At 40.5% G+C, this 12,639-nt stretch overlaps 1 long non-coding RNA gene across 4 annotated transcripts in view; it reads right to left on the bottom strand.

The window, feature by feature from the left end:
• Positions 1–11,153, bottom strand: part of LOC139827194 (uncharacterized) — a 60,212-nt gene extending 49,059 nt beyond the window's left edge. For 2 of the 4 annotated variants that reach the window (XR_011737507.1, XR_011737506.1), the window contains exon 1: positions 10,106–10,269. This is a non-coding gene — a long non-coding RNA (uncharacterized lncRNA). Of the gene's footprint in view, positions 1–10,105; positions 10,270–10,975 lie in introns of those variants that run through there. The other 2 variants (XR_011737509.1, XR_011737508.1) reach the window with 2 other exon arrangements.
• Positions 11,154–12,639: the final 1,486 nt, after the last annotated feature.

The following is a 12,639-nucleotide window of genomic DNA, read 5'->3' as shown; positions in this document are numbered from 1 at the left end:
AGATGGGGAGTATAATACACAACCTTTCATCCTTGTCAAACCTGACAACTACTGTCACTGGCTCACATATGGATCCTCTCCTTTTGTCAGCTTGAAATTTTGCAGCTTTTTGATGCACTGTTCAGCAACATTTTAATAAAGCTTTGGTATGTGTGTGTTGAATTTTAAGCAAAATTACTGTTAATGAGAGATGGATAGGGGGAGGAACCTTCCCTGAAAGAGGACTGCCAGAGAAGATCAAATCTCCAACATTTCACCTTCATCAGTGGCATGTGTTCAAAGTTCTGGTGATAACAATGGTGCTTTAAAAAAGTAATTCCTAAACATGCAGGTGCTCAGCTAGAAGAGGAGAAGTACTGCCCTGTCTCTGATAGTCAGTATTTCTTGGTGTTGCAGTTTTGCTACTTGTTCTCTCTGTCAGCAGCTAACACTTTCAAGATGGCCTCTGCCTGCCATCATTTTATCCCAGTTGGTACTAGTCAGCCAACCAGCTACATTAGGTGGGTAGTGGATTTGTCATTTAAAGCTTTCACAACTCTCCTTGAATATTTCTTTCATTTCCCCCCACAAGGCTTCCTCTCTCAAAAGGCAATAGAAACACAGGTGCTAAAAAGTACTGTGTGCAAAAATAAACTCAGTGTTCCCTCAGTAACACCAGCCCAGTGCTCTACAAAGACAAGGCTGTTAGCCAAAATGCTGCCATATCTTCTATAAGGTCTGTCAGGGATCCTGACCTTTACGCTGCTCTTCTATTAGTTTCCACTAATGCTGTCACGCCATATTATGTGTCTTCTTCTGCAATCACTATAGAAGCAGCACAGCAATCAGCAGCTGCTGTTGCTTCTGCTCTTATTCTTTCTTGTTCCTCTAAGGCAGTTTCTCATGGCTGGCATATCTCCTGACTACCCTGAGCTATCAGCTGAGCTTCACAGTACAAAAGGAAAGCTCTCCTATTTTGTGTAACAGGCAGAAAATGGGATATCCACACCCCATTCTTGCAATCCTCCTTTTTACTCCTTCTTAGAGCCATGATCTGGCAGCACAGATAAATCCCATCAGGGCACTTCTCAGTCCTGCAGCTACCATTCCTTTTCCAAGAGGCATCCTCTCCTCTCAGCCACTGCCAACCTGTCAGCCAGCTGCAAGCACTAACATTGCCACTCAAAGCTTAATGTCTTTTGGGGGGTGAAACAGATACCATTGTAAGACTGTTCACAGTTCTGTCCAAAGATATTTTTTCCTGTTTAAGAATGGGAGATGTGTCCTTTCAGAAATGCACAAGCACTGCTTACTTTTGTGGATGGAGATTCTGAATGTACCAGTGGCTGCTCAGAGCTACAAATCACAAAAAAATAATGCTACCAGTTGCTAGAGGCACTGTATAGACTGACCTTGAAACAATTCAATTAAGAATTTTACTGCAAATACTGCCTACCGGGTCCTATATAACTTTTCTTTAAGACAAAATGACTACTTCAAGAAATCAATCATCTTTGCTTTACATTCCTGAATTGGCAGCTTTTGACTGTGCTCTGTAACATTACAGAATCATAGAATGTCCTGAGTTGGAAGGGACTCACAAGGATCATTGAGTCCAACTCCTGTCCCTGCACAGGACAACCCCACAGTTCACACCATATATTTGAGGGCGTTGTCCAGTCTCTTCTTGAACACTGTCAGGCTTGGGGCCGTGACACCTCCCTGGGGAGCCTGTTCCAGTGCTCCACCACCCTCTGGGGGAAGAATCTTTTCCTAACGTCCAACCTAAACTTCCCCTGGCACATCTTCCTGACATTCAATCAGGTTCTCCCACTGGTTGCCAGAGAGAAGTAATTAATTTAGAACAGTCTGTAAGGGGCTGCTTCACTTTAGGAAAAGTTCACCTGCTTCATCCTCCGAACAACTTCCGAGTTTTAATCCACAGCTAAGCCCTCAGGTCACTCCCCTCTTAGCTTCAGAGATGCCTTTCAATCCATTCTGAATTTCTGTTGCCTAAAGTATTCCTTCTCTTCCCAGAAAAATTCAAGAATTTTCCTGTTGATTTTGAAGTCTGGCCTGAATTTAACAGCAAGTTTTATTGGGTTTGTATCTACACTGCTGTCACACTTTCATTACCAATAGCAATTAAGTTTTTATTTGCTCTATTGTCTTTTACTGATGAAACAACAGGTTTCCTATTCTGGCAAATGCATATAACTTCTTTCTGTACCCTAACAGTGTTACACTGTTCAGGCATTTTGTCTTCCTTTCCTAAATCAGCCTCTGAATGTGGTCATTAGCATGGGGAGATTTGACAGTTTCTATATTCTCCCTAGGGATAGCAGAATTGCAAATGCTGCTTGTAATGCATAATTGTGTTCTGAGTTTTTCCTCTCCTTGATCTTCAGCAGTCTGCACCAATTCCATCAGAGTAAGGAGATAACACACAATCAGAAGAGCCTGCCTTGCTAGGAATCCAAAAGAGACTGCATTCTTTAACAGCCAGCTTTCAATCTCCTTCATTTTGTTTCGCCTGTTCAGTAGTACTTCTTACAAGCCCTGTTAATGATCCTGGAAAAACTGCCAGATTTTGCTGCCCATTCAAGGATAAGGCTTTGCTCCACTGAAACCTTTCTATTAAATCAAGCTTTTATTTGCTACAGAAGCTAAATCAGCCTGAATGTTGTGCTTTGCAACTGTTTCTTGTGTACAGTTTCCTCTGAGGCAGCTCAGCTGACTCTTAAATGAAAAGCTCTGATTTCCGTGCTTGCATAATGAATATCTTATTAATAATAATGTAAACAAACATTCAAAAGTGACTACTAAAACCATCATTTGACAGTGTAAAGTATGTTTACAGTGGTGTCTTCACAGAAAGCTAGTTAGACCCTTGTGCTCACTGCCTTCTTACCTGTACGTAGACTGCTGAGTGATGTTGAATTTGATGGGGGTTTTATGATGTCAATTTAGGAACTGAACTGAGGTATCAGATTGATTTTAGTAGGTTAAAAATGATATAGCCATTAGCAGACACTACAATTCTGTTCTCTCACCCTGTCGTCAACATGAACTAAAAACAAAAGGAGAAAAAACTATCTGAAGAACTTTTTCAGCTGGACTTGTACTATAGACATGCATGGGGTTCTAATACTGGCTGATGTGCCTGCAACACCAGCACCTACCATGCAAAATTCTGAAAGAATCTAGTAAATTTAATATCTGCTGGTTTTAGGATATCTAGATGATACAATGCTGGCCACACAACACTGTTATATCAAACAGGCCTCTGTCTAAGTTCAGCTGAACTAACGCCTGACTTGCAGTTTCTCTGCAAGGAAGACAGCAGTACAAACACGTAGGAGACTTTCTACCAGTCATCCATATCTGGGATGAACTGACAATGTTCTCAGCCCTTTATGTGAGATCCCAAATTGAATATGATCATAAAAAATATGAAAATCTTCTTTAACAAACTTGACTAAAAGAAGCAGGAAACATTACATCTCTAAATTTAGCCGCACAAAAATTACACCATTTGTCCTCTTATGGTCATCTCCTTCTAAGTCTGTCTCGTGTAGGATTCTGGTATTTACTTTCCCTGTAGTAGATTATTTGGATGGCTGAAGAGCATTTTAGCTGGATCAGACCCCTTTCTTTTTTTTCAGCAATAGTTATAATATCTATGTGTGGCCACTAGTATTTGGCAGTCTTTCAATATGACAACCAGTTGGGCAGAAATATGAGGGTCCCATGGGTGGATATGCTCACACTGGGAAATGGTAAAGATAGATTTTAACTACGTCAACAGTGTGAAAAGCAAACAGGCTAGCAAGTGCTTAGCTATGGAAAGTTAAAAAGATATTATTTAATACTAAATATTAACTAAGATGAATTAATGTTTCTGCAAAAAGCTCTAGAGACAGTGTACTCTCTCTAAGGTGGTGAGTCAGACAACTAAGTTCACATGGTCTTTTTAAAACAACAAACAAGCAAAAACCAACCCTCCCCCCCCCCAACACTTTTTTTCATTAGGGGTATATTCAAGGAACCAAGGAATGTAATTTGCTGGTTCCATTTAAGAACTGCAAATACCTACCGCCTAACACTGGTAAAAGTTTTCTTAAAATGCTCGCTACCATTCTCTTATTTTCTCACTCGAATGATCACTTTATTAAACAATTATTTCATCCTCACTGTCAAAATCCTCACCTACAAAAGGGTGTTTTTAAACTAAATTGAATGTCTTCAGGAGCCAGAATAAAAAGGTTTAGGTGCGTGGAGATACATAGCTGCCAGGTAATTCTCCCTTCCTGCTACCCACAGCTGACATTTATTAGAACCTTCAAGGCGCTTGTGCAAAAAATCTGCTGTGGTTCGTCTGTGCTTGTGGCTGACTTTCAATCAGTCCTATAGGCTTTTATTCCTGAAGTGAATCAATACAAAGAGAGTTATTTTCAAAAGGCCCAAGTCATCTGTACTCTATTTGCGTTTAGAACATTATTTCAGCTTCTTTCCCACAGAAAAAATGTCACGACCAGCAAGATCATGTCTTTTCATATCCATACAGGTAAAAGGGCAGTTTAGCACTTTTGGCAAAGATATAAAAGATATAAAGATATTACTGGATTAACTATTTGAAGATTTTTTTCTTTAATCTGCCTGAAAAAAAATACAAAAGAATTTATGTAACGTTAGCCATTTCTAGTGTTAGACAGCATGGTAACCCTTCAGAAGGATGGATTCTGTGAAACAACATAATAAATATCTTGGTTGTCAAAAATGAGCAAAAAATCCCTTACCATAAACTCAAATAGCTCAACAGGGAAACAGATAACATAGCACAATGCCTAGCATCTAGTGTTTCCACCACTTCCAAGTATGTGGATGTCTAGAGACTAGGGAATGTCAGAAAACATCTTTATTTAAATGCCTGTCCAAGTGCCAGAGATAATTTTAATGTGACTGGCCTTTTTTTGGTGACTGTTTATGCACTTAGGTGTTATTAAAATTAACATTTACCAAAGGTGTATTTCAAAACTGAAGAAAATCAGAAGATCACTTATGAACATGCTTTTTATTACATCGCTAAGAACCTGACCCCACATATATTGTATTGATTTTCATTGATAATGTAATCTGTGTGGGTTATTTATTGCATCAGACATAATGTATACAGTAATGTGTAACATATAAATAGCTGACAAAGCATAGACTTCATATAAGCAAATAAAACTCTTTGGATCATATTGTTTTTGTTACTAAATCAGATGATTTTTCTAAGTTTTCATCACAGCATTTAGTCCTATTACCATATTTTCAGTGGTGTAAATGAGAATTAGTACAGCATTTTCTCTTATTTTGTGAGGATAGCTCTTAATGTGCTTTCTCAGTCCAAACAGAATTGATTTGGATTAGTGAAGACCCAATATGAATGAAAATGAGGTAGAAATAGGAAAAGAATTGTATGATTCAGTGTTATGTATTAACACAAAGTTCACTTGAAAATTCCATTACTTGCAGTTTAATAATTGTTTTAAGTGAAGTGTTTTGAATTGAGGATGGAAACTACAAAGGCTTTTCATAGCAAACATCTGAGTTTTCAGATGACCCCAGAATACCTTTTTTTCAGATTAAGGAGTGAATCTATATGCAGTGCTGGAGTACTAGAATAGAGCTATAGCAGTCCTGTGCAGAAGTCACAGAAGTACGGGAATTAAGAAGTCTTGGTCTGAGGGAGATCCTCAGATCCATCTGGCAGCTAATGCACATAGCAAGTGACAGTGACATTCTGGGAAGTGCTGGAATGCCACATAATAATTTTCTTTTCAGTCTGAGTAACATACATGTTTATTTCTCCTAAATACATTAAAGAAAGAAAAGTGCTGCAAGATTTAAGACAGACAGAATTGGGTTCCAGACAAGTCAGCATATATTTTGAATCGCTAAATCCTGCATTTTAATCTGGTGACAGTTCATCTTATACTACTATTTAATTCTACACTGATTTTTAATGTACAAGTAATTCTCCTAGATTTAACTGCTGGAGCATTACAATTCTGGATATTCCCCGTGTTGAGTTTAAATTCTACAATATATCTTAAAGACAGAAAATAAATGAAAGAGGTGGTGAAACTGTACAGGTTCTAGCTGTGGTACTCAAAAGTATTTAATAGTTCTAGATATAGCGATAGAAAGATCTATAGACGGAGATCCACTGACCGTTGTTTATGCCTCCTTACACTTTAAGGGCAAATGAGTATCTCAGTTTTATAGTAAAAGTACTAAAAAACTAAGGGAATAACTTCATCATTAGTGGTTTAAGAATACAATATATAACACTTCACAACTTGGATTAGCTGCAAGCTAGTTCTTCCAACTTTTATTTTGTGTAAATGATAAAGTCGAGAGAAGTGGTAGGAAAAAATAAATCTGTTAAAATTATTGTGGTCTACCACCTCTTCAGAGTATTAAGTTCCATTATAGCAAATTAACCCTCTAAATTGCCTCATTCTGAGAGTATGACTAATTTTCTTCTGTGTATGAAATGTATGACTTGCTTGAGCTTGTAATGAATATATATTTTTAATTGGTTTAGCACTGCTAAAACCTGAGAAAGTATACAGCAGCCTGAAAAGCCAGGCAACAGAAATCTTCCTGCTCCATTTGCTTTATCAGACATATATAAATTATTTACCAGGCAGAAGGTAAAGTATCTTTTAAGGTCCTTGAATCTATGGAAAACTACAGATGACATTTCTTGAACAGAATGGTATTGCAAGAGCTTCCTGGTATTCATTCATCAAAAACGAGTTGCTGAGTAACCTCCAAGTTAACACAAAGACGACTACTCTAGACAAATGAGGTACCGCATTTCTGCCTGTCCAAAGAAAATGTGCCTTAAGACTGAATACTAGGGCAGAGTATTCTAATAATTCTAATAGTAAGCAGAGTGTAGGATGGCAGGTATCAGGAGTACAAATTAAATGGGCACTTCCTGCTCTCCCCTAGTCTGATGCACATGGAAATGGCCTGCAACGGAAATGGCAGAGGTTTTTTTAGATTCAATATGCAAGAGCAAAATTTGTGCATATACTTCATATACTTGCAGTTAGAGAGTATCTAATAACAAGCAGTAAAAAAAGTGTTTCAGCCTATGAGAATCCAAGATTAACATTTCTGTTTGCCTGACAATCCACCTAGGCACAGCGAGATGGCCAGCAACCAGAGCCTGTGCCAGGTTTCCATCAACTACACTGACTTTCAGAGGCAAAAGAAAAACACAGTTCAGTTAAAGTGTTCTCTTGTGGCTGAATTAGCCTCTAGCAGCATTAAGACTAAGTATCCAAGGGGACGGAGTTTGGTGCTGAAGGATGGAAGATGAAGGCTGAAGCAGAGTTTTGAACCATCTCACATTAAGCAACCTACGTGGGGCCCTAATTCTTCACGTCTATTTGCTCACGTCAGCTCACCTGCTCCCGAGCCGTCCTACTGAATGCTACAGCTACGTTGTTCACTTACCTGGGTAAATAAGGGGGTGTGTAGGAAGATTCCTGCCGTTTGGTGCAGAGAAGTGAAGAACATTTTGGGTGCCATTAACCAGCTCCCTCTCCAGCTGGTACAGTGTGCCATGCCAAGGCAGTGACAAACACAGAACAAATAATAACAGGCCTCACATGTTGGTCATTACACTGTAAAGTCTATCAAATGGATGAGGTTTAAATGTGAGGGATATTGTATCATGTTAGACTCCATCTGGTCTAGAAGAAATCCTCACCACTTGCCTTGAAGAAATTTAATAAAATGGTATGGGGCTGACTTCTGCTGATACTGATGCTAGCCCAAGCAGATGTTGTAGAGCTATGCAGAGACTATGCAGAACAGCTCTGGCTGGCAGTCTTGGGACAAGATTTGGACAAACAAGTAAGGGCTAGCTGCCCAGTATAATATCAGAAATATGTTGCCATATGTTATAAACCACTGAAGGCTATGTATTGATGCAAATGGAAACTTTTGTTCAACTGTTGATACAGCAGAGAGTGCATATCAAAATTATGAAATTAATGTGTGGTCCTATTACATACAACACCATATGATTATAGTCCATCTTTCTTGGCAGCTAAGCACTTCGGATACAAAAGTATTTTGATGCCAAGGCAGATTCAGCATGCTGCTACTCCCTTTTTAAAAATCAAGATGTGTTAGAAGTACTAGCAGAAGGAACAACTGTTGGCAAAACACTAAGGTACTGAGCATACTGCATTGCTGCTGTGGCATATGTTCACACAACCAAGGTCTGTAAAGTATTTTCTGGGAAGTGCCATGATACTTTTTCAGTATTTTTCCTTTTTGAGGTCTGATACCAAGATGATTTCTTTTTTCTACTAGACTCAGCTAGCAATAACTGGTAACTGAGACAGCCTGGTCTATCTCTACAGCAGTTGTCACCTACACACTTACTGGTTGTTGATATACAAAATTTTATTTTCTACAACTATTAACGCACCCCTATTTAGCTCAGTGGAGCAGTATAAATGCATGAGCTGATCTCAAGCATCAGAGTCTGATACTTCAAATTATTTAAGATGGTCGTGGAAATGATGTGGGTTTTTTTTTTTGAAGTGTGTGTGTAAATATATAAGCACATACTCTCAGTAAAATTTATCCTAATACATTGTGTTGCATAAAGAAATGAAGGAAGGAAATTTATATATATATATATATATATAGTCATCCCCTCCAGCTTCCCCCAACCAAGAAGTAACAAAATCACATTCCTGTTATAACAGCACAGCTGGCTCACAGCTAAGCTCCAATGACATACGGAATAGCACTGCTGTGCCACACCAAGAAGCCATATGCTGCAACAGCAAATATGAGGTTTGTACAGCAGGCTGCTACCAGAAAGCAGTGAGAACATGGCTGCTGCTTAAGAGAAGGCCAATCAGGAGCTAAGGGGCACCTCTAGGGCATAGGCCTCACCAGCTTACGCTTGTTCCCCCTCTCCCAGGAAGGTAAGACAGACACAGAAACAACAGCCAGAATAAACCAGAAGCCTAGGTTATAGGAAAATACCACAGCAATGAAGCCAGTGTGACACCAAATCTGGAAATCAAACAACAGGTCAAGATCAGGTCCAGTAATCACCAGGCAGGGCCACAGGGATGGGCTGAAGTCAAGGCAGCAAGTCCACACTGTAAGCCAGAACCCAGCAACCCTCTCATACAGCTCAGGCAAGAAATGAGGCTTTCCAGCAGAGGTCAAGTAGAGCTCCTTGGCCCATGGGTGTTGGGGAGGTTTAATGAGGCTTCTCTGGCTTAGCAGTAACCCATGGCCCTGACAGGATACAGCTAGTTTGAGGCAGTAAAAGAGGAAATTCTGTGGTAGCTAGATAGTTTTTATGACCTCTTGATTTTGCTCTCCAGTTGCAGGGCTGTGGGGAGCCATCTGGGAGCTGTGAACAACATGGCAGCCCAGGCTGAGGAGAAGCACATGTTGAGCCTGCTGATCCCTGAGGTGCCATGGAGGGGTGGCCGCAAGGTAGTTACAGACATGCCTCTTTCTAAAGTTCTATGGAAAGTTTAGGTTGGACATTAGAAAAGGATTCTTCACCCAGAGGATGGTGGAGCACTGGGACAGGCAGTCACAACCCCAAGCCTGACAGTGTTCAAGAAGCATTTGGAAAACACCCTCAGAGACATGGTGTGGACTGTGGGGTTGTCCTGTGCAGGGACAGGAGTTGGACTTGATGATGCTCGTGGGTCCCTTCCAACTCAGGATATTCTATAAAGTCTTTAAGACAGTGGAAGCTTAGCAGGCATGTGCTTGTATTTCAGCTGTTATTAGTGTGTATGTTTCCCCAGCACATGATACTTCTCTCAAATAATTATTTTTTAGCTAAAAAATTCCTAAGAACCTAGAGAATAATAATGATGACACAGCCACCCTGATTTGTAAAACTGGAAACCCGGGATTGTGCGTGTTTACTTCTTCCCTCGTGTCTCCGAGAGCGTAAAAAGAGAACAACCGCATGAGGAGCACCGAGGCCCGGCAGCTGCGGCCCGGCCCGGGCCCGCTCGGGGCCCCCGCGGCGCTGACAGACTCTCCCTCCCCGTTTCCCGCACCTCACCTGGGGCTGCGCCGCGCCGTCCCGGGAACTCGTTACCGCAGCGGGCCCTGCCCGGCCCCATCTCAGCTCTGCCCGGGATGGACAGACCGGCCCCGTGGCCCAGGAGCTGCCCCGCTCCTGGCTGGGCGGCGGGAGGAGCCAGGGCCTGCCCGACCCCGGGCCGCGCCGTGGCCTAGCGCGGGCTCTCCAGGGTTGTGCGCCGGATACGGTTTAAAAATAATGTGCCTTTTTTTCCTCCCCCCCACTGAGTTTTGTATCAAATCTTTACACTTTTTCCATAGCACATAATTTTTAACCCGCAGCTGTTTATTTTGAACACCATTATATTCCATGGTTGAAAAGTTCTCCTTACTTGGTAGCAGCAAAGATTAAGTACTAGTATATTAAAAAAGTACCTTAAAAAAAACAAAACACACACACAAACAAAAAAACCCCCAAACAACAACAAAACCCCATAAAGCGACCAGTTTTAAGTAAAGAACCTGAAGCTGTTGCTCCAAATGGTGGGGCATAGGACTTTTGTGCAAACACCATAAACCTGCCCAGCTCACAGTCTTCATAGGCAGCATGCTGTCACATGAGGCTGTTGATGAGATTTCACTAAATTGGGTCCAAAAAAAGACCCAAAACACCTGGATTTAATATTTCATAACTTGCTATATGTTGTTAATGAAAAATTGATTTTTTTTTAATACATCCCTACTTTTGTTGCAAAAAACCTGAAGCTCTCCCAGTACGATATGAAATATTTGCTTTAATTCAGTGTAAACTTTCTCATTGTTTAATCTTCAAAGAAAAAAGACCAATTGACCCCATTTTTTTTCCTTTTCAATGCTTGCCTATGCTATATAATTGATGTTTAATACTTACTTGTTTCTGTCCCTCTAACCCTTTTGCAGAAGCAGATTTTCACAGAACAGGGAAATGGAACGGAAACGTTGCTTTTCTCTTGGATGCTGGCAGAATGACTCGTGTTGAAAAACTGACCTTAGTAACCATTCCCTGAGGGTCTCTGTTCATAGGCCAAACCTCACCAACCCTTGACTGACAACCTTGCCTCCACCTACTGAGCTCTGTGCATGCTGGTGATCAGGAAGATTTTAAACTAAAAGCCTACATCTGGTGAATTCCAGAAGCAACTTTCAGGTGACTGATAGCTTGCTAATTTACAAGACAAAACAAACCCAAACCACACCGAAAATCCCCCAGCTGCAGTGCAAACAAACTAGTGTTTAGCAAAATCTGTAATTGGACATGTACAAAGTATGTGTTTCCTGATAGTGGTAAAAAGTAACTTTAAAAACACTTTGGGAAGTGGATGTGAAGGATGCAATGAATGCAGTATTGTTGCAACTATCTTTTGTTCAACCGTTCTCCCCTCCACGGAGTTGCTAAGCGTATTTCTCTTTACGCTCAATGAGTCTTGATAAATTTACTTCTCTGTCAGCTTAAAGTATGCTGAAATATAACCTGAGGAATGTTAAGTATTTGATAATCCAGAAATAGTAATAGTTTTCTTATTTGTAATATATGTAATATAAAACAAACAAAAGAAATAAACCAAGAAATGTGAGTTTTAACTTTCTCTTACCTCATAGGCTTGCAGGTGTTACTTTATGAGATCATACACTGCATCACCTGTTATAACACCTACTCCACAACATTTTCAAGGGAGAGGACCCAAGCTCCATTGGGTTAGAGATCCTCATCGGTGGTTGAACTTCTCTCATTAAGCTTGACTGCTGTGCAAGAATGGAGGTGAGATTCAGAGCATGCAAGAGGGGATATATATGAGTGAATGCTGCCATGCAGAGGAGGTCAAATTGAAAGAGGCTTCTAGTACACCATTACCTGCCCCTATCAGCGTGTTTTCTAACATCTCTTTCACTCAAAGTGCACGCCTCCTTCATGACATCTTGTGTAGCTATGCTTTTGGGATTTGTGACAGGCTTCCCACATAGCCCAAAGACTGGACATTGGTTTGCCTCATCAAAAACCACAGGGAGGCTTTCAGTCTATAAAGCTGGATTTTTTTTTAATATAAACTAAGATATAACTCAAAATGCAGGAACACAGTTCTGCAGGGCAAGGCAGTAAAATAAAAAAGGGGTTTTAAATAAGCTACCTTCATACTTCCTGCTTATGTGTCAGGAGATTTGTAGAATGGATCCTTTCTCTCAGACTTGTGATATGTCTGGCAGTTTTTAAAAAAAGACTAAACACAATTCAGCTCTCCAGGAAAACATCCACAATCTTTAAGGTATAGTTTTGTGTTTACTTGCCGCTTAGAGGCCACTTCGTCTCTGCTTATGCTGCAGGGGCTTGACCTGCTTATCAAAAGTTGGGGTTTGACTCCTGTCCTTTTCTCACAAAGGCTCCTTGAGCTTTGTATGATCAGTTAAACTTGGAGGTGCAATCTCTTGTATTCCTTTTGACTAAAAGCACAGCAGTCTGTGCAAAGCAGGTAGGTATCCTTCCTCACTGGCTGGGCACTCTTTTTTAACATGGCATAACTTGTGATTTTTTTTTTTTTT

The sequence above is a fragment of the Patagioenas fasciata genome, chromosome 2 (assembly GCF_037038585.1).
Source record: "Patagioenas fasciata isolate bPatFas1 chromosome 2, bPatFas1.hap1, whole genome shotgun sequence".
NCBI lineage: Eukaryota > Metazoa > Chordata > Aves > Columbiformes > Columbidae > Patagioenas > Patagioenas fasciata.
Note: the sequence above shows the minus strand (reverse complement) of the source record. Positions and strands in the feature narration are given on the sequence as shown.